At 35.9% G+C, this 22,056-nt stretch overlaps 1 long non-coding RNA gene across 3 annotated transcripts; it reads right to left on the bottom strand.

Moving 5' to 3' along the window:
• Positions 1–10,130: 10,130 nt before the first annotated feature.
• On the bottom strand, positions 10,131–21,915 carry LOC149417204 (uncharacterized). 3 transcript variants are annotated; one of them, XR_016303234.1, is made up of 2 exons: positions 21,705–21,915; positions 10,131–10,400 (listed from the first exon to the last, which is right to left on the bottom strand). It is a non-coding gene; the product is annotated as an uncharacterized LOC149417204 (long non-coding RNA). The 3 variants fall into 3 exon arrangements; XR_016303236.1 differs by lacking the exon at positions 21,705–21,915 and adding an exon at positions 10,749–10,949; XR_016303235.1 differs by lacking the exon at positions 10,131–10,400 and adding an exon at positions 21,046–21,354.
• Between the last annotated feature and the right edge of the window lie 141 nt (positions 21,916–22,056).

Genomic DNA, 22,056 nt, shown 5'->3' with positions numbered 1-22,056 from the left:
TTCAATTGTATAATGTTGTCTATTGTTTTTCAATTGCATAACCATGCCCTTTTGTTTTTCAATTGTATAATGTTGTCTATTGTTTTTTTCAATTGCATAACCATGCCCTTTTGTCTTTCAATTGCATAATTTTGTCTTTTGTCTTTCAATTGCATAACCATGTCTATTGTTTTCTAATTGCATAATTGTACTTGTTGTTTCCACACCTGCTCTCTCCCCAAAATTATTTGCTCCAAACATGCTATGTACCCTTCCTCATTTCTCCCCACAAATATTGTTACCTAGCCTATGGCATAAGCTAGTCATTATGTTTTAGCTAGGCATCTCTCTGGCCATCCAAGTCTCTCAAACTAAGGACAACTCTTGTTTTGTCAAAAAACCCCAAGGGAGGCACATAGAGGATCTTTTAACCCTGATGCTCCATTACCACGTCGCCCTTTTTACGAGCGCGGGGGGAGGTGTCATATAACAGATTTTAGGCGCAAAGATCCTACAGTTGCCAACTTGAGTAGCGGGAATTATCAGGTTAGTTGCTGGGTCAAACGTAACGCGCAAAAGATCCGCTACAGTTCCCCCCACCCCCGGCGACCGAGCTCCTCGTTCCTCCTTCTTACGCGCCGACCTCTGACCTAGCTGGACGTGTGTTCGTTTCGGCGCCCGCGTTCCAATTCGCACCGCTCGGTCGAGAAGCCAAATGTACGACAATGTCGCGCTTTGAACATCGACAGGCTGGCACCGTTTGTTTGAAACACGGCGCACCGTCCTGCAATCAACAGGATACCCCGACAACACCATGCTGTGAGTCTCTTACATTTCCTATTACCCTTGAATGTGTCCGCTAATAACCTAAATTCGTCCACGCTGCCTGTCGGTCTCTAGAGAGAGCTGTTAATTATTTCCCAGAGAGAGATTAGGGAACCCTTTGATGATAATTCTAGTTAGGATGTAACAACCTGTATTCTATTGTCATTCACCCATGTAATGTCCATTTTGCCGCTCAAATACAATGTTGATTTATAAAAACCTAACCTCTTTCATTTGGGGATAGCGGTTGTATGGGAGTGTTTTGTGTAGACGGTGGGATATGGATTCTTGAGCCTCGCGCTGACCCCGAACCCTGACTATGAGAGAGACGTCTCATGCCCCCGCATCTGAGCTGGCCGAGGGAAAGTCAGGGCCCCCCCCAGGTCCGACGCGCGACAATGTACAAATTTTTACAATTCAATTTACAATATATTCGACAAGTGTATACCCATTTCCACACCTCGCACTACGGCACACAGAGTATATCCTAAGTGGTACACCAATAGTATTATTTCAAATATTAAAATTAAACATATTTTTCATAAGCGATGGAAAAAAACACGTCACAACTTGGACTATGCTAGTTTTTCAGCCTATCGCTCCATCGTAAAACATGAAATCAGTGAAGCTTTTAAAAATCATTTAACTTCAATGGAAGAAAAATTATCTATCGATCCCAAACAGTTTTGGAAGTACATTAAGGATCTAAAAAAATCCAACAACTCATTTAAGTCTATGATTCTTGACGGAGAGGAATTGACTACTGATGATAAAATCGCAAATAGTTTTGCGACCTTTTTTTCATCTGTTTACAAAAATGTCCAACCAACTCTCAATATTGACTCTACCCTTCACACTGTACAGATTGGGCCCTCATTCGACCTGGTCAGTATTTCAGAAAAAGATGTTAAGGAGGCACTCTCAAATTTAAAGAAACCTCACTCCATCGGTCCTGACAATATTCCAACATTTATACTAAAGGGTTGTTCCGACCTTTTAATACCACCATTATGTCATCTCTTCAATGTTTGCCTAAAAAACGGGATTCTCCCAGACATCTGGAGATTAACTAAAATAACCCCTATCTACAAGAAGGGAGATAAACGCGATATCCGGAATTATCGACCAGTTGCCGTTCTATGTTCCATCATGAAAATATTCGAGAAAATTCTACATAAATATATACTTAATCACGTTAATCCAATTCTTGATGACCGTCAATATGGTTTTAGACCCCAGATGTCAGTAACATCAAACCTCTTATGCATCTCAGATTTCTTATCACAAACTCTCGACAATCGGGGACAGGTGGATGTTGCTTATTTCGACCTGGAAAAAGCATTCGACAAGGTTGACATCGACATTCTTCTAAATAAGCTAGCTTCATTTGGTTTTTCCAAAAGACTACTCTGTTTTTTTGCTTCATATTTTCGAAATCGTAGACAGTTTGTTTATTATAAGGGTTCCAGTTCTTTGGAATTCACAGTTTTTTCTGGAGTTCCTCAGGGGTCTATCCTTGGACCACTTCTGTTTCTGATTTTTATCAACGATATTGGTTCAGTCATCACACATTCGCTGTATTTACTATTTGCAGATGACTTGAAACTATATCGTTCAATAAAAAACCATCTTGACTGTATTCTCCTTCAACGTGACATTGACTGCGTCTCAAACTGGGCCAAAATAAATGGCTTAAACTTCAGTACACCCAAGTGCAATATCGTCTCGTATACAAGATCAAAGAAACCGCATGTATTTGAATATACAATCAATGAAATTATTCTCCAACACCTAAATCAAATCAAAGATCTAGGAGTTATTTACGACAGCAAACTAACCTTTCACCAACACATCGATGATTTAATAAGCAGAGGATACAGGCTTCTCGGCTTCGTAATTAGAAACTCATATCCGTTTCGTAACACAAAAACACTGACTTTATTATATAACACACTAGTCCTAAGTGTACTTGAATCAAACTCGATCATCTGGGCTCCACATGAATTAACATACACTTTACGCATTGAAAGAGTCCATAAAAATTTCTTAAGGTTTTTATTCTCGCGGCTCTATGGACGTTACCCTTGGCTTTACCCATCGATTTATATATTAGGCATGACCAATTACCACTCCCTAGAGACACGTAGAGGTATTGCTTTGCTTAAATATTTTTTCCAACTAATAAACGGTCACTTATCTAATAATGAGATACTGGCCCAATTAAATTTTTTTGTACCAGAGTCTCACTCTCGAGGACGTCATCACAATCTTCTATATAGTAGAGCAAGCCGCACTAATTTATTAATGAACTCACCTGTGGGGAGAGCTACGTGCTTTTTGAATGCGGTAGATAAGAAATTAGATTTATTTTTTGTGTCCTATAGCGCATTTACGAGATTTTTGGCATTGCATATACACTGCATAAATGGTATAATTATAACGTCTTAGGCTTTATTACCTGTAATTGTTATAAATAAATGTACAAATTATATATATAAATAAATAAAAATAAATAAATACCAAAACCTGCAAAGTAAGGCAGATATAACATATACAAACAACCTTTTACACACTACTATGAATGTTTTGGAAAGTACCTGACTATTCAAATCTGATCACAAAATTTTAATATTTCTATTTTTGAGACCGATAATTCGTGGTGGAATTCCATTATAATATATTATAATAAAACAAATAAAAAACTTTATTCCACTTAATTTTATTTTGACCGTAACCGGTTTCAGCTCGTCAAAGCCATCTTCAGACTGGTCAGATATCGCAACATTTTAATGTTGAATGTTTATTTATTTATTTCACGCCTATTAAAGATTTTACATACATATATATAAAAAATATTTACGAAATTATACATGAAAATAGTGTAGGATACGACTATTTAAAACAATTGCAGAAAAATAAATATAAAGTCAAAATATCACTGAACTTGATCTACACAGCATGCAGGCACAAAACATGAAAAATCCAAAATATTTTTTCTGTTTCAGTTGACAAAATTATTATATGTTAGTCAAATCAAATTAAATACCTTTATTAAAATATTCCACTACTTGATGAAAAAAACTTCAATAGGGTATGCTTATATATTGAAATTGATGTACTAAATATATCAACAACATCGTAGTATTTGTTTCCTAGCTGTTGAATCCGTCGCATAGGAGTGTGATATTGGGACGTTGAAAAAGTGTGATGGACCACGGTCCTTCCCGAGGTAAATGATATAAACCGTCATAGTAGAGCCATCTATCGGAACAGACACATATGAATTACAGGGAACTGCATGCAAAGGTGGGAGGTTTCCTTTAGGGTTGCGACGAAAGGGTTGGATTGCCCAATCATGGTCACATAAAAAAAGGGGGGCGCGACTTTCTGACAGCACAAAGGAAATTACAGATAGGGGGTGTGTTTAGGCTTTGATTTATATGGCATCGACCTTGGAAATATTCCCAGCAAATGATTAGGTGAACGAACGGAATTAGATTCAAGGATGAATCACTTGACATTTTAGGGGTTCAAAACCTTTTTTTGAGGCGTAGCATCACTCGGACAAAGCGAGATTTGGTGGCAACAGGTCTGTTACTCGAGGTTAAAAGAAGTAAAAAGGTTGTCGATTTCTGCCACTCGAAAGTGTTGATTTTGGGAAATAATTTGAACATGGTTTTGCATCATTTAGACAGTAATAATCGTTATCGATAGTACTAAATTTTACACGTGGCTTATGGAAGACGAGAATACATTAAAATTTATAGATAAACGATTAGCAGAGGAATTATGACCAAGTACATACGGGTTTGTTATGAAGGGGACTTGAACCCTCTGATTAATGTGAGGTGAGAGGAGAGACAAAGACAAAAGATAGGCGTATTGCAGAATCATTAGGGTCAACACCCATAATTGCAGAGAGGAATCGTGAAAATCCAGTAATAACTCTTGGAATAAAACTGGCCGAAGAAATAAACAGGTTATCAAACCAATGCGATCTCGGACGGAAGGCAAAAGATAAGCGACATGATGTGTACTGGGACACTTCAACTAGAACGAGTACCGAAAAGGCCTTAGGAGGTTGGAATAATCGGTGAAAAGTGTGATAGTTATACTAAACCACGGAAAAGAAAGGTGAATAAATGTGCAATGTAAGAGACGACCTTACGCAAGGGATTTATCATACGGAGGAATGGGAATGGTTATCAGAAGTGATCGATTTGGAAGGTAAAGGGAGGGACGGACGTGTACACCATTTAATTCGACAAAAGGCGAGTTGCGAGTTCTATTTTCACACGGAAGAAAGAAGACTGAAGGTAGGCTGTAGGAAATATCCACGAAAACGGAAAGTTAAAAGGAAATTTTTGACTAGTTACGCGTAAGAGGATGTCTTAGCGCACTATAGGAAAGGTCATCAGAACACACATCACGGACAAAATAGGAACGTGAAAAAATTTAAATTAGAAAAACAGGTCAATTCTGACGGATTAGAAGGCACCTACCAGGTGAGGCGAACTTGAGAATTTCACCAGTACGGGCCTGTGTTGTGAAACGGCAAATGCCCGTTTTTTCTGAGAAACGCAGAAGTATAGACCTGATAAGTTTTAAGTGACACAGAGGATATTGGGCGAGAAAGATGGGGCCGTAGCGCTTCTATAAAGGTGGGATTGCAATGACAAACGTAATTAATTACTGTTATAAAACGTCGTGCGGGGGCACAAATGGGATAGTTCGTCACAGGTCGCCGAGGACCTTTTTAAGTAAGTATACGCGCCGCGCTACGAGGAATTACCACTTGGTAATTTATTCTGGACTTTCTGGTCAAAACATACAGTTCAATTCAGTGTTTGAAGAAATTAGACTCAGTGTCCTTGACGTAATAATAAATTCAGGTTGAAAAGTTTAATTGGTTTAAATTCAGTAATTAAAATAAATAAGCCTTAAACTTCCTTCTCGAATAAAGAAGAACGCGATTGCTATGATTTAAATAAAGTCACGGATTATAAGTGAATCGTAATTAAAATTAATAAACGCTAAAATTTCCTTCTCGAATAAAGAAGAACGCGATTGCTATGATTTAAATAAATTCACGGATTATAAATGAATCGTAATTAAAATTAGTAAACGTTAAAATTCCTTCTCGAATAAAATAGAACGCAAGTGTTAAAATCTCTCGTTGGGGCTTCGATAAAGCCTCGGACTAAAGTCAAATTATAACTGAAAGTCTATATACCTAAGTATCTTGCTATCGCGTGTTGGGCTCGATTGAAGCCGTGTTACAACGAAAATTTTTCAATAACTACTAGGTTAGGGAGGGAAGATCGAAGTACACTCATTACGGCAAATAACGAGGGTAACACAATCAAATTAGGAAAATAAGATTGGGGATATCTCAGGTGAAGAAAAAAATATTAGGTATAAACTTAGGGTAAATCTAGTGGTATTACGTGGGAATAAGTCCGCAGCGCTATCACATTATCCAATGGTGTCGACCGGGATGCTGATGTAAGGCAACTGGAACGCTCCCTTGGCGGAATTACAGCAGCTTCTTTGAGGTGAACTGTAGGTCTGACAGCACGTGGGAGATTGAGCTTCATCAGGCAAAACCTACACGACACACTTTTCGCGTTAGTATCATGATATGGGATGCAATTACCTTCCCCATCTAGACTCAGTAAAGTAGTTCGTCCGGAGGAATGGGCGTTGGAGCGATTTCGGAAATGGCGTGATGACTTAATTCGCTTTCTCTTGGACGTGAACGGATCCGATAGGTCAGGGTACCTTTATGAAATCGGTTGCCAGCTATGGGGTATAGTCTAGCCACGTCGGAGTCAGCGTTTGATTTCTGATCACCATCCACCGTTCTCGTATTTGGTCAGTGGAGGAGCCAATGGAATTTGAAAAAAAAATATTTCGATCATAAAGTTTACCCTTTCTCTCCCCCCCTCTCGTCCCTTCCCTATAAAAGATTGAGTGTCGAGTAACAAAATTAATATATGTTAAAATAGATGGAGGCGACCCCGGAGCTGAGATACCGAAAGCCGACGCTCTATGCATGTCAATACTGTACTATACTAATTTGTGCAGTAACGAAACTATTTCATGTTCTCGGATTTATTTAGGGTCAAGAAGAAAAAATGCAAGCGATTACCACTGTATTAGAGTTAGGCGTACTGCAGGGGACAGAAGTAGGCTAAACACGCGGTCTTATAAGAAAGTTTTAAAAAATTTCAATGGTAAGGGGATCATTCACTCTAATTTAAACGAACCAAGATTACCACAAATATATGCATTAATAGCCCGTTCATATCTCATATGAATTTCAAAACCAAAAAGGAAACACAACGCTGAAAAAGGGGCATTATTGCGAATTAAATCTTAAGATCTTTGCCGTATGTTCCATACGGGGATCGAAAGGCTTAGCTAGGGTTTCCTCTTAAGGTAGTCCTTTTAAAGGGCGCCACCAACAGCTTAGGAAAATCGAAGGAAAATGACCAGGATGTTACAACATTTTGCAGATCAGACAGGAGAAATAAACATTATTTTAATGTAGGTATAAATGTAGCAGGACGGAAACATTACAAAAGTTAGTCAGTCTTTTACCAGGGAAATACTTACTGTGTCTTCATCTACGAATAGTCGGGGACACTTATGGAGGTCAAAGAGGGATGCTGAGATATTTCAGCCAGTCGTCGGCATCGGAAGTCACTTGGTTCAGAACAGACATACCATAGAAGAACTGATTAAGGTAAAATTCTTCTACGATGAGTTCTGTTGTTTGAATATAAAATTCAAAAATTCAAAAAAATATTTATTGCACAAAAATACAGAGTACAAAGGGTATATCATATAGGTTACATACTATTTCTTCCAGCTTACCCAACAAATACACATTATATTACATAACCCAACAATTACATGTTAACAAATGTATGTAAATAAAAAATAAATAAAACAAACGTATTTACTTTATTTAAGGTATTCATTTAAGGTGTAGTGACATTTGTTTAAAATAAATGTTTTTAGTGATGATTTAAATTTAAGAATGTTGGTTATTTGTTTGATGCTACGTGGAAGGTTGTAATATACTTTAATGGGCATATAGTGTGGTCGTTTTTGAAATATAGTTTTGTTTGCTTTTGGGATTAATAAGTTTTCTGTGAAGCTTGTAGCGTGTTTATGTGTTGAGTTTTTTGGTGGGAACTTTTCTGGAGATGATCGAACTAACCGGTATAACTCCATTATATATATGTCCGTCAATGTCTGAAGTTTGAGATTTTTAAAAATTGGTTTACATGAAACAATAATGATGATAAAAACATCTTTGGCGTTTACTGAGTTTCCCCAAAAAACTATTCCGTATTTTATCATTGAGTATACGTATCCATAGTATGCGGTAATTACTGACTCGATGTTTAAGATATTTTTAAGAGTGCCTAGAACAAAAGAAAAACTACTGATTTTTGCTACAACTTTAGATACATGTTCTTTTATATCCGCATTCATGCAATTCAGAAATTTTTTGACTTCATGTACGCAGCTTATGGGGTCTTTAGACTTCACCAAATTTAGGGAGGTACAAGTCTTCCGATGAAAAGAGAACCATGACAGTGTAATAATTGGATCTACAACAAGCAGCTTGTTTTTAGTCTGCAACTGAGCACGTCACGACTCTTCGGGGGAGTTTTGTGATAGAAGAAAAGTCCAAATAGTCACTGTTGGATATGGGGCGGTTGGTCAGTAGCTTTGTGTTAGATTATTACCAAGATATATTTTTTGTGACACCTCCTTGTAGCAAAATATTTATTAATGCGGGTCTTTAAGAGGCCCGGATTATATAAAAGAGTAAAAATAGATGTCGGTTACTCGTTCACAAAAAAGGAATCGAGGAAGCGGCCCGTTCTCGCTTAGTAAAAGGTTTTATTAAAAAAAAAAGTATTAAGCATAGGCAGCTATTCCAAATATATACCAAAATACCTTCGTTTATAATTGCAAAATCATTTGGTGGAGTCATTTTTAACACACGAAAATGAAATTCTTAGTATACACCACTATCTTATCAAAAAGAATCGTCATAATTCGAAAGCAATAGTCTCTTCGTCGTGATAAACATAATATAATGAAGATTAACAACAACAAAAAACATTATATTATGTTTCATATTTCACATTATTTATAAATTCCTGAGTGTCAACTGAAATCTTAAGTCGCTTCTGTTCCTCGATCACGGCACAATCATTTTAAAGATTACAACTATGTGCAATGAGCTGTTTACTGCCGGCATGTTTATCAGCTGATATAGACGCATCTGTCATCATTACTATAATGGGGCATCTCCGTGTGCCGGCCGTGCCTGCTGTCCAATTGATGCTGACAACCTAGAGGCCGGCCAATTCTTCCTGACTATCTACTGAATTGGCCATTGATGCTGAAAACCTGGAGGCTGACCAATTTTTCCTGGCTACCGACTGAATCAGCCAATGATGCTGATCACCTAAAGACTGGCTAGCAAATTGAACTGACCACTGTTGCAGCAGTCACCTATGCCATTTGCTGTATCGTATGATGCGATTATGCACAATGTGCTCCAATCTGAAATTATCGCTGAAAGAATTCCGATTGTCTCAGTTTTCTATCTGTGTATTGAAACCCAGTTGTATTGAAATACATATAACTATTTCTTGTGAATTAGGTTGGCTGTAAAAAATAGGAAGTACTTATAAGCTACACCCTTTTGTACGTTCAGTATACCAGTACAATACTTGTAATTAAAATGTGAATCTTGATTTGGATCGTCTTTCTTTTATGATGGTAAGGATAGAACATCTCACGGTGTTTTACTTAAATCATTACCCAGGTTGAGGGCTGATGTGTGCCGGTCTTATTATTAACAGTCTTTTCTTGTGCAGGCAAACACGTCCCGTACACAGAGTACTTTATTTTCATAAAAAAATAAAAATTCTTAAGGTTCTTTGGCGCCAGTTGATGTCAAGATATTAAAGATATATTAATGTTTAGTGCTACATTGTTATGTATTACATTGCTCACAATGCTTTAATTTAACTTGTTCAAGAACACTTTATTTTGTGTGTTAAGTCTAATGCTAATATTCGGGGTGTGTTAAGTCTAATGCTAGAAGTGCCAACGTCATTTTTTGAAATCGCTCTAAAATAAATATTGTTTATCGATTTCTTGACACTGAAAAAATATTTTGACTTCTACATTAGATAAATAAAACATATGATGTAGGATTGTAGGAGAAACCAAAGGTTACATCGAAAATAAAAGTTGTTGATTTTTTAAACCATTTTTATTTAATAACACATTTTGCTTCTTCTAACATTGTAAACATAATAAACAGAACAGTTTTTATACTATGAAACATTGTGTCAGTTGGTAGGTAATTAATTAGGAACTTTATTAATGGTCTTACTACTTTTGAACAACTTTTTAGTGATTGACTGAATGGTTCTTGCACGTGCAGGTAGCTCCAACGCAGACACCCGTGGAGTATCCCTTGCTCCTGCAGTGAACCACGCACAGGTCGGGGAACCAGGGGCATGTAGCTCGCCTGGTGCGCGAGAGGACTGCAGTTTCTGAAAAATGAGATGAAAAATGAAGTCGGTGTTAAAAAACAGGGAACTGCACTTTAAGGAATAACATACGAAGAACAAATCTTATCAATCAGCCGTGCCCGTATCCGAGAAGTACTAAGATGGCTCACAGCTCACACGGCAGCTATTTATAGGCTGGCAAAAACGTGGCAGCGCATAACGGAGAACCCAATAAAGAGAGAAAATATTTTTGACATTGCGTTTGACAGGTTGATGAAGAAATATAATATTATTTTTAAAGAATTAACAGAAACGTAAAAATCGATTTTGACAGTAAATCATAAATAATAAAAACAAATTATTTTGAAAACTGATTTAAATTTGTTTTACCTCCTACAGCCAACTTATCCTGTATCAATTGATTAACACCCTCAACTTCTTGTACTGGAGAGGCGGTACTCAGAAATTCCACAAAGAGGAAAGACACGAAAAAAAACAAGAAGAGGAAATTCATGATGGTTGAATTGTAGGTTCACTTGTCTCACAAAATACAAGACACGAGAGTCTGGAGAACTGAACACGGATAATCGCTTGTATCGAATGATAGCACTCAATAGAGTTGCAAACTATTTATACGAACGATTTTTTATCATAATTAACCGTAACATTAATCGTCTTTGTTATTGTTTATTCGACGAAGTGGATAAGAGAAGTTCCCCTGTCCCAAAGCAAACGTCATTATTAAATCTGAGAGGTTTTGGAAATACCCGGCGAAGGTCCGGACTTGGATTAAATCAAGAAGCGACAATGCTCTGAAATAAAGCCAGAATTTTAACGACTTAAGTGAAGCAGTCGTGCACAAAATATGCGAAGCGTGGACCTGGTGTTTTGGACATACCTGCGCTTGAATTCGCTCTGTCAAATCTCTAAAATAAAGTGGGAATCTTAACGACATAAGTGACGAAGTCGTGTAAAACAATATTCGGCGCGCGACTCGGAGTAATGGACGGACCTATAGTCGACTTTTCCCTGAAAGGCCTAGAAAATCGATCTTTCCGTGGGGTTTATTTTAATAATTTTTTATGAAAGTATTGCTAAAATCTCAATTTTTTATATATGGATCCCTCGGGAAGTTACTAATTCATCATAGACAAAAATAAAATTTGAGATTTTGAATAAAATATTTAAATGTTTTTAAGAATCTCAAATATAAATATATTACATCCGTAGGGATTCCTATAGAAACATTTGAGATTTTAGTAAAACGTTCATCAGAAATAATTACAATGTGAGCGTCGAACAAACCCCTTTAGAGTCTTATGTCGTCTTAACTCGGTTTGAGCATGATAACCTCTGCATTAAAAGTGGTGCATTAGAACTCATAATATTTGTGGGAGGTCAAGATTTTGACAACTGTCTCAATCACTGTCTGTGTGAATATAGGGAGGGTTGATATACCTATCAAACTTAAGGTCAACGAGGCTGACAGCTTGATAACGTTTTCTTTGTAATATTATTCATTACTTCCTGGAAATAATTTGTATTGTTTACCCATCAGAGGAGTGAGTATTTGAATATATTATAGATGATAGTCAGTTTATAGTACCTACTCTTGCTTCAGAAAATGTGGATTTCTGAAATTAAATGGTTTAATAGGATTTAAAAATCATAATTAAGAAAAAAATAAAGTTTGTTTTACCAAAATAAATCTATTTTTAAGTTTCGACCTAGTTGAGAAATATCTTTGGTTTTACTGAGGATTGAACCTAATCCCGATTAGGTGGAATCGATATTTATTTAAAATATTAACCGGTGTAATATCATCTTATTTCAGATACAAACTTATATTTTCAATTTGGAAGGCGGGTATGGGTACCGCCGCCCCGGGTGCCATTCATTGGATTACCAACACCTCCTACCTGGATTCCTACCCACCTCTTATATTTTTTTCTTCCCAGATCTTCCTCTCTATCCTCTCCTTCTTTTCCTTTAAAACAACCCTAATTTGACTTCTAGGTAATGTCGGAAAGTGGGGTATTTTCCGCTTCCATGATTTATGATAGATAGATTTCATTGACGTAAACAAAAAGAAAATTCAATTAGACGTATTTGAAAAAATTTAAAATTGTTATGGATTTATTATGTTCATATGATTCTCAAATATTGTCAGGTTACTCGTAACCCGGGAATTTTTGTCTTTCTTTATTAAAAAAAAAATTTAGTTTAATAAAAATATCAAGGAACATAGAGATAAAATTTTAGAGGGTTTTCTGTTTCCTCGTGCTCCATGACTCTGAAAGAGGTTTAATTTTATTGGCAAATGAAAAATTCAATAAATATTTGAAGAAACTCTACCTAACAACTGTATATGTTGCTCAAAATAAGAATGTCAGGTTTGCTCCTGGACACACTTGTGCTCATATATTACAATGTTTTTGTGCATTTTTTTCTAAATTTAATTAATTTACCAATATAAGAAAATAAAAAAAACCATAAATGGTCGTCCAAAATAGGATACTTTCGTACTAAACAAAAGGCATCCATTTGGTGGGGAGCAAGGCTCTCATTCAAGGCAATCATTCCGGGGGTCGCGGGTTCAAATCCCGGCATGCGCAAGTGAATTTTGTTTAATTAATTTTGTGTTATTTCACAATTTAAAACAATAAACACAATTTTTGCGTAGAAGATACTCTCAGTATAGATCTGTTGTAAGACCACCATTTAAAAAGAAAGATTGTTTGAAATGTCTTTGGTGACAAGAACTGATGTGCTTTTCCCATCTTCATCTTCTTCATCTTCTTCATCTTCTTCATCTTCTTCATCTTCTTCATCTTCTTCATCTTCTTCATCTTCTTCATCTTCTTCATCTTCTTCATCTTTTTCATCTTCTTCATCTTCTTCATCTTTTTCATCTTCTTCATCTTCTTCATTTTCTTCGTCTTCTTCATCTTCTTCATCTTCTTCTTCATCTTCTTCATCTTCTTCATCTTCTTCATCTTCTTCATCTTCTTCATCTTCTTCATCTTCTTCATCTTCTTCATCTTCTTCATCTTCTTCATCTTCTCCATCTTCTTCATCTTCTTCATCTTCTACCCTCCTCACTACATTCAGCCCCATAACATACTAAAATTTGGGATTTCATGGTCTCACTGGCTTCAGACGGTTGGGAGCAGTTGGGACTTTTGTGCTGTGTTTACATAAAAAAAAAAAATCTGCCTAACTACAGCATTTAATTGTAGTTTGCTGTATGATTATGATTTACACCAACGAAACAGTGTGGTCATAGATGTGTTGACTATTGTTATATTGCTTGTTGAACCCTAGAGACAAATAATAAATTCACTGATTTATTTCATTTTAATAATTGTTATTTATTTACAGATTTCATTATTTAAGCAATGATTATTTTTCCATATATATAATAACATCACTTTACTACGACATTTTACTCTAATGCTTGACCAACGCGTAGTTAGTTACACATAAAGAGTAATTGTTTCCTCATTGAAATACTTTATTGTAATTAGGTGCTTCAAACATATTGTCCGTTGCAGGCCTCTAATGGTTCTTGCACGTGCAGGTACCTCCGACGCAGATGCCTGTGGAGAAACCCTTGCTCCTGCAGTGGACCACGCACCCGCTGCGGAACCACGTGGCTCGCTTGTTGCGCGAGAGAACTAGGTTTCTGAAAATAAAATGTTTGATGACTTAGAAAAAAAATGGATACATTAAAGTAAATGTCGAACATAAGACTTCATAAAAAAAGGAACGTTTAATCTAAATCGACGTAGGTACTGTGCAGTAGGTAGGCGTCCATGGTCGAAGGGTAAGGCCCTCGACTAGCAAACTGGAGGTCTCAGGTAAAAATCCTGTAAATTTTATTTTATTAAATTGTGTTATTTCACAAATTACTACTTTATAATAATATGAAGTATATTTTCGGCACGCTCCAGAGTGGAAAATACTCTCATAATTGCCCTTGTCTAAGAACACCATTTATAATTGGAAGGGTGCTTGAAATGGCTTTGGCCGTATTTGGTGACTAGATCTGAATAGTTAGTTACTTCCCCACCTTCCACTTCCCAATTTCCTCCCACCCACACGCTGCCTTTAGCCTCAAAACTAACCCCAATCGGGGATGCCATAGTCTCACTGACTCCAGATGGTTGAGAGCAGTTGGGACTCGTGTGCGGTTCCACATAAAAAAAATCAATAACTCAAAAATAAGAATAAAAAAAAATTGACAATTGAATGAAATGTTACATGTTTACCTCCAACAGCCAACTCATCACGTAGTTGATCCATAGGTTGAACTTCTTGTACCGGAGAGGCGGTGTTCAAAAATTCCACAAAGAGGAAAGAGACGAAGAAAAATAAGAAAAGAACTTCATGGTGAATAAATTAGTTTACTTTGCCGCACAAAACACAAGACCCTGGAAAAGTGTATCGAATGATATCGGTCAACGGAATCGTCAGACTATTTATAAATACAGAAGATATTTTTGTAACAAAATATCGCACATTTATATTTGTTTGTTTACAATATGAAGCGGTAAAGAGGGATTCCACAGTCCCAGAGAAATTGTTATTAAGTTCAGGGGATTTTAAAATACCGAACGCGCTTGCTGAATTGCAAAGCGTTATCTCTGTCCTTTTAGCATTCGATAACATTAAAATTATTAATTTAGCTAGTGGCACAATATTTCAATGAATTACAAGTAAATTAAAAATATTTATTTTTGTCGTTTTCGCAATATATTAAACTGTCTATTTTTGTAAATTTCTGTGGCAGCCTTTTTAGCCAGGTAAAGACAATAATTATTGCCAACATTGTACTGCGAATATCGAATTAAATTCAACTCTTTCAGATTGTATTATTATTGTATGGATTATTGTCACGTTTTCAATTTGGGATGCAGGTTTCAGTACTGCCGCCCGGACACCATTAATTAGATAATCAACACCTCTAGATCACACCAAGTGTTCCGCTACGTTTGGTGATTTGGCAGGGGTGCCCGGGTTCATCGGTTGAGATGTGTTCAATATGCGCCTGCCCATCAGTTGCGTGGCGTGCCAGATCGAGAGAGGCTGGTTTGGGGAGACCCTTTGACCACTTCAGCTGGTCTCTCGACCCATCGACTTGCACCGCAGTGGGAGCGATTTTTTATTTAGTTATAAGAAAATATATTTTTATATCTAGTATGAACCATTTAACAACTCATTTCTATGAAATTAAGGAAAATATACAATAACATCTAAAACTAAATCTTTATAATATTTTACCTTCCCAGAACTTCCTCTACTTTCTTTCCTTAACAAAGACCCTTCAAACAGCATCCCAAAAGATGAAATAGGCCCTGAAGGAAATTATTTTCTTCGGGGCCTCTTGTGCAGGTCTAAAGTAAAATAAAATGTGCGTGCGTTTAATATAAAATTAATTAATTCTATTTCTGATTTGAACTGTCCGAGCGTAGTGAAGTTGTGTTTTAACTGAACCGTTTGCATTTAGTCTGAATGTAAATTTGTTTGTGCGTTCCTTTTCTGTTTCAGGATGGTGGTCGTTTTAATGGTTCAGTACAGATTGTTTTTTCAAATGTGAAATCGTCGTATTCATTTGGACATTATATTTCGATTTTTTACTATCACTTGAGCACGACGTATTTCGTGTTTCTTTGTCGAGAATGTTAAACATTCGATCAGGATGCAGTCGATATGTATACAAAAAAACTTTTACACACCATTAAATTAATAATAGGCAAGTTCCTGACTACTCAGATCTGTTGACAAAATTTTGATATTTTCTAAAATGCTGAATGTTAGTCTTTTAACAGGGAAATACTTATGGTGCCTTCATCTTAGAATAGTCGGGGATAGAAGTAGAGGTCAAAGTGGAAAGCTGAGATATTTCAGCCAGTCGACTGCATCGGGAGTCACTTGGTTCAGAACAGATGTGTCATAGAGGAACTTTGAATATATCCACATTAATGTCATTAAGGACCCTTGAGACCCCAGTTTGTATGTTTTGTATGGAGTTTATATGCACAACGGTTCTGACTGCAGATGATATGGTTAAGGGAGGTACACGTCTTCCGATGGAGAGAGAACCCTAACAGTGTATTAGTTGAATCCACAACAAGGTGCTTGTTTTGTTTTTGTTCGTTCGAAGTGTGCAACTGACCACGTCATGACTCTTCGGGGGAATGTGATAGAAGAAAAGTTCAGAAGGGAAATGGGGATGTGGAGCGGCTGGTTGCTTTGATTGGGTTATTATTATCCAGTTATGATAATTTCAAGAGTTTTTCATAGTTTTTTTATGTGAAACCTCCCTGTGGGAAGGGATTTCAAATTCCTTGGTTGTGCGTACTTGGAATTTGTCTAGGGTGAGCTGATGTATAGGGTTATATGACGGAATTTGTACAGTCTGACAGAGATAGCATGTCGGTGTTAACCGAATGGTTGCGACTTCAGCTGAAAGCTCTTTTCTCAGAGTCTATGACCCCGAATAGGCTGAAATTTAAGTAACACACGAGAATGTATAGTATAAAGTTGAATAAAAAAGAATCTCATTAAAAGGACGATTGGGGAAAATATATCATTCTCACGGTCACAAATGCAAGATTCGGGTTCGAACTTTGAAAGCAGTTTTCTCAGGATCTATAAAGCCCAACGGACTGAAATTTTAGAAACATATTAGAATAAAAGGTCTTATGTTGAATTGAAGTTGTATCAATAAAAAATCGCAGTGAAAGGATATTAAATGAATAATCACCATTCTCACGGACACACATTTTGGACGTGGGTTTGAACTTTGGAATACTTTACCGCCGAACGGAATGAAATTTAGGATTCATACTAAAAAATATAGTCGAGGATAGAATCATCATTAAAATCTTAATAGGAGCAATTTTGGAAAAATCACAGATTTTACAGGCATAAATAAAATACTTGGGTTCGAACTATTTAGCCGTTTTCTCGAAAACTAAGCCGCTGAACGGATGAAATTATCGATTCATACTAAGAATTATGGTCTGAGGTAGAAACAACACGTAAATCTCAATATAGTGGCGTTTATGGAAACTTCTTAGATTTTACGGACATAAATGTAAGACTTGGGTTCGAACTTTGGAAGCTGATTTCTCGGGAACTAAGCCACCGAACGGAATAAAATTTTGGATTCGTACCTAAAATAGTGGTTTGAAGTAAAATCACAATTAAAATCTGAATAAAGTGACATTTGAGGAAAGAAATCAGATTTAACGGGCATAAATGTAAGACTTGGGTTCGAACTTTGGAAGCTGATTTCTCGGGAACTAAGCCACCGAACGGAATAAAATTTTGGATTCGTACCTAAAATAGTGGTTTGAAGTAAAATCACAATTAAAATCTGAATAAAGTGACATTTGAGGAAAGAAATCAGATTTAACGGGCATAAATGTAAGACTTGGGTTCGAACTTTGGAAGCAGTTTTCTCGGGATCTAATAGACCGAAAGAAATGAAATTTTGTATTCGTACTAAGAATCGTGGTCTGAGATAGTATCAACAAATTAAAATTAATCAAATCTCAATATAGTGGCGCTTATGAAAAATTCTCAGATTTTACGGGCACTGTAAGACTTGGGTTCGAACTTTGGAAGCAGTTTTCTCGGGAAATATGATGTCGAACGGAATAATTTTTTGGCTAAGTACTGAGAATAGTGGTCTGAAGTAGAATCACAATTAAAATCTCAATAAAGTGAAATTTGTGGAAAAAAATCATATTTTACGTATTTATGCACGTAAAATATGATTTTTTTAACACTTGTAACACTTGGGTTCGAACTTTGGAAAAAGTGTTCTCGGGAACTATGCAGCCGAATGGAATGAAATATTGGATTCGTACTTTGAATAGTGGTCTGAAGAAGAATCATAATAAAAATCTCAATTAAGTGACATTTGTGGAAAAAATTCTTAGTTTATGGGCATAAATGTAAGACTTGGGTTCGAACTTAGAAAATTGTTATCTCGGTAACTAAGCCGCAGTACGGAGTGATATTTTGGATTTGTACTAAGAATCATGGTCTGTTTCGTAGTTTTTACGGGCATAAATGTAAGACTTGGATTTGAACTTCTCGGGAAGCAAGCCGCCAAACGGAGTGTTATTATGGATTCGTACTAAGAATCAGGGTCTGAGATAGTATCAACAATTAAATCTCACTATAGTGGCGTTTATGAAAAATTCTAAGATTTTACGGGCATTGGAAGACTTGGGTTCGATCTTTAGGAGCATTTTTCTCGGGAACTAATAAACCGAATGAAATGAAATTTTGGATTCGTACTAAGAATAGTGGTCTGAAGTAAAATCTCAATAAAGTGGCATTTCTGGAAAAATCACAGATTTTACGTGCATAAACGAAGGACTTGTGTTCGATATTCTGAAGCTGTTTTCTCGAGAACTATTCCGCCGAACGGAGTGAAATTTCGGATTCGTACTAAAAATTTTGGTCTAAAGAGAAATCATTATTAAAATTTAAAAAAAAGTGTCATTTTTTGATTGATTTGGATAATTAACTTAATTACCAATGGCGGAGGGTTTTATTCATCCACATTTTTTCCACTCAAAGTGTTAATTACCATCCATCTGAAGTCAGACTGAATTTCTATATATGTTATTATATAGGTTTCTAGTTCATTCAAGAGTTTCTAATTCATTGAAGTCAGACCGGATTTTATACAAATAATAACATAGGTTTCTATCATCATTTACAAATTTTAATAATTGTTCATCTTTTTATATTAGTGTTGTGTTTCCACAAACAGTTCTCCAACTCGTCGTGGAAGGAGATTATTAAGAAAAGGTTTTTTGTGTAAATCAGGGATTTATTAATACTTCGCGTATTACAATAGTTTTTGTCTAGGAGCATTCTCACTGGTCCTGGCGACTTTTGGTTACTAGCTGTTATCTTGCGGACTTCCAATGTAGTTCTATGCACTGCACTCTATGAGTGCATTTGTGAAGATCTTACTTCCCAACATCAACAACACGAGGACAACATGTGTGGACAACATAATATTAGAATAAAAGAACACCTTCGCTGCCTGAATAATAATGACTTTTCAGAACTCGCTAATCATGTGATTGATAACGTTCATACTTTCTGTCATAGTTCCGGCGCTAATATCTTACATAAGAGTGGGCAGTGTATCAGATTAAATAATCTTGGTCTCTTGAAAAAAGCCGGAAAAACCATAAGTCTTATACTTAATAATCAATTAGACGTATCCACTATCTCAATATTAGGTCTGTTTCCAATAAACCCTCGTTTCCCAGTTCCCCGAGTCAGTTGATGCCATGTCTCTTCCAATAGATTATTTTATCCCATTAGTATACTTAATGGTCTGTTGGTTTTTCTCTATTTTCTTTGTATTATTAATATTAATTTATTTGTTTTCATTGTTTTGTTATTTTAATCTTGTTGTCTCCCTCAACTTTTGTCTTTTTAATATAAGCACACACTTTGTATTTCTTGTTTGGTATTAATTTGCACCCTGATGATGTTTGAAACGAAACGGTCTGTCATTAAATAAATAAAAAAATCATGGTTTAAAACAAAATAACTGTTTTTTTTTTTTATTTAATATGTAAAACCACAAAGTGAATGCTTTCTAGAATTGAATTTCTTTGGAATATAGAAAAAAAACGAACTAAATGCCAACATATAACGCATCCCCCATAAACACATTGCTTTACTATGATTGTTTTTCTTGGGTGATAGGTAAGCGAGAAATTACGCTGTACGCATCATGACTTAGCCTATTTCAGAATACGCTCGCCATACACTAACACTGGGAATGTACGGCTAGCGATATGCTGAAATCGGCCAAGCCACGAAAATATGGCGCACTTATAGCGCGGTCTGTCACAAGCTTAAAAATAGGTGAAATAATTTAAATAGTATCTGTAATTATATTTAAAATTATTATTTTTTTGTTTATTTATATTTTTTTTTTAAATTATAAGAAAAAGTCGTTCCTTTTTGATTCACTAGTAGTGTATACAACATTTTTGATTTCCTTAAAATTAAAAACAAATAAGTTTCTTAAGTTATTTTTTTAATGATAAACTAATGTTTATAAGACAAGGTTTTTTGTATATCATCAAGTATTCCCGTTGGCGGCATTTATTTTTACTCGGCAGATATTTTAAATTTGTATTGATATTTCGGCGACTAATTATTTGTTGAGTTTCTTAAGATTCTATGGAGCCGGTTGAAGCCAAGATGTACAATATAAATTAATGTTTAGTGCATACATTGTTATGTATTACAACATTGCTCGCAATGGTTTAATTTAACTTCTTAAAGAACAGTTTATTTGGATTGTTTTTTGAGTCGGAATTTACGTATGTTTTTTTTAAAGTAAACGTAACCCTTGGAATAATATTCGGGGTTTGTTAAGTCTAATGCTAGAAGTGCCAACGTCATTTTTTTAAATCGTTCTGAAATAAATATTGTTTATCGGTTTGTTGACACTGAAAAAATATTTTGACTTCTACATTAGAATGATCAAAATTCAATCTAGAGCACCTGACATTGGTATTCATTACATACAAATGAGCGATGTTTTTGTGTTCTATCTGGTACCTAAATCAAAACACTCACCTACAATATCACATCGAAAATAAAACTTGTTGATTTTTTTAACCATTTTTATTTAATAACACATTTTGCTTCTTCTAACATTATAAACATAATAACAAGAACAGTTGTAATATGATGAAACATTGTGTCATTTAGTAGGTAATTAATTAGGAACTTTATTAATGGTCTTACTACTTTTGAACTAATTTTTTACGATTGATCAAAATATGATCTGTTGCAAGCCTCTAATGGTTCGTGCACGTGCAGGTACCTCCAACGCAGACGCCCGTGGTGTATCCCTTGCTCCTGCAGTGAACCACGCACAGGTCCGGGAACCAGGGGCATGTAGCGCGCTTGCTGCGCGAGAGGACAGCAGTTCCTGAAAAATTAGATGAAAAATGAAGTCGGTGTTAAAAAACAGGGAATTGCACTTTGAGGAAGAACATACGAAGAACAAATCTTATCAATAAGCCGTGCCCGTATCCGAGAAGTACTAAGATGGCTTACAGCTTCCCTAACGGCAGCTATTTATAGGCTGGTTAAAACGTGGCAGCGCTGAGCGAAGAATCCAATAAAGTGAGAAAAAAAATTTTAACATAGTGTTTGATAGGTTGATGAAGAAATATAATATTATTAAAAAAATTAACAGAAACGTAAAAATCGATTTTGACAGTAAATCATAAATAATAAAAACAATTTATTTTGAAAATTGATTTAAATGTGTTTTACCTCCTACAGCCAACTCATCGTGTATCAATTGATTGACACCCTCTACTTCTTGTACTGGAGAGGCGGTACTCAGAAATTCCACAAAGAGGAAAGAGACGAAGAAAAACAAGAAGAGGAACTTCATGATGGTTGAATTGTTGGTTCACTTGTCGCACAAAATATAAGACACAAGAGTCTGGATAACTGAACTGTCTCTGTCGACAATCGCTCGTATCGAATGATGGCACTCAATAGAGTTGCAAACTATTTATACTGACAGTTTTTTTAACATAATACGCAAAATTACGTATTCTTCATTGTTATTGTTTATTCGAAGAAGTAGATAAGAGAAGTTCCCTCGTCCCAGAGCAAT

This window comes from Hesperophylax consimilis, chromosome 15 (assembly GCF_061612785.1).
Source record: "Hesperophylax consimilis isolate HC1 chromosome 15, BYU_Hcon_1.0, whole genome shotgun sequence".
Lineage (NCBI taxonomy): Eukaryota > Metazoa > Arthropoda > Insecta > Trichoptera > Limnephilidae > Hesperophylax > Hesperophylax consimilis.
This window is presented reverse-complemented; position numbering and strand designations above follow the sequence as displayed.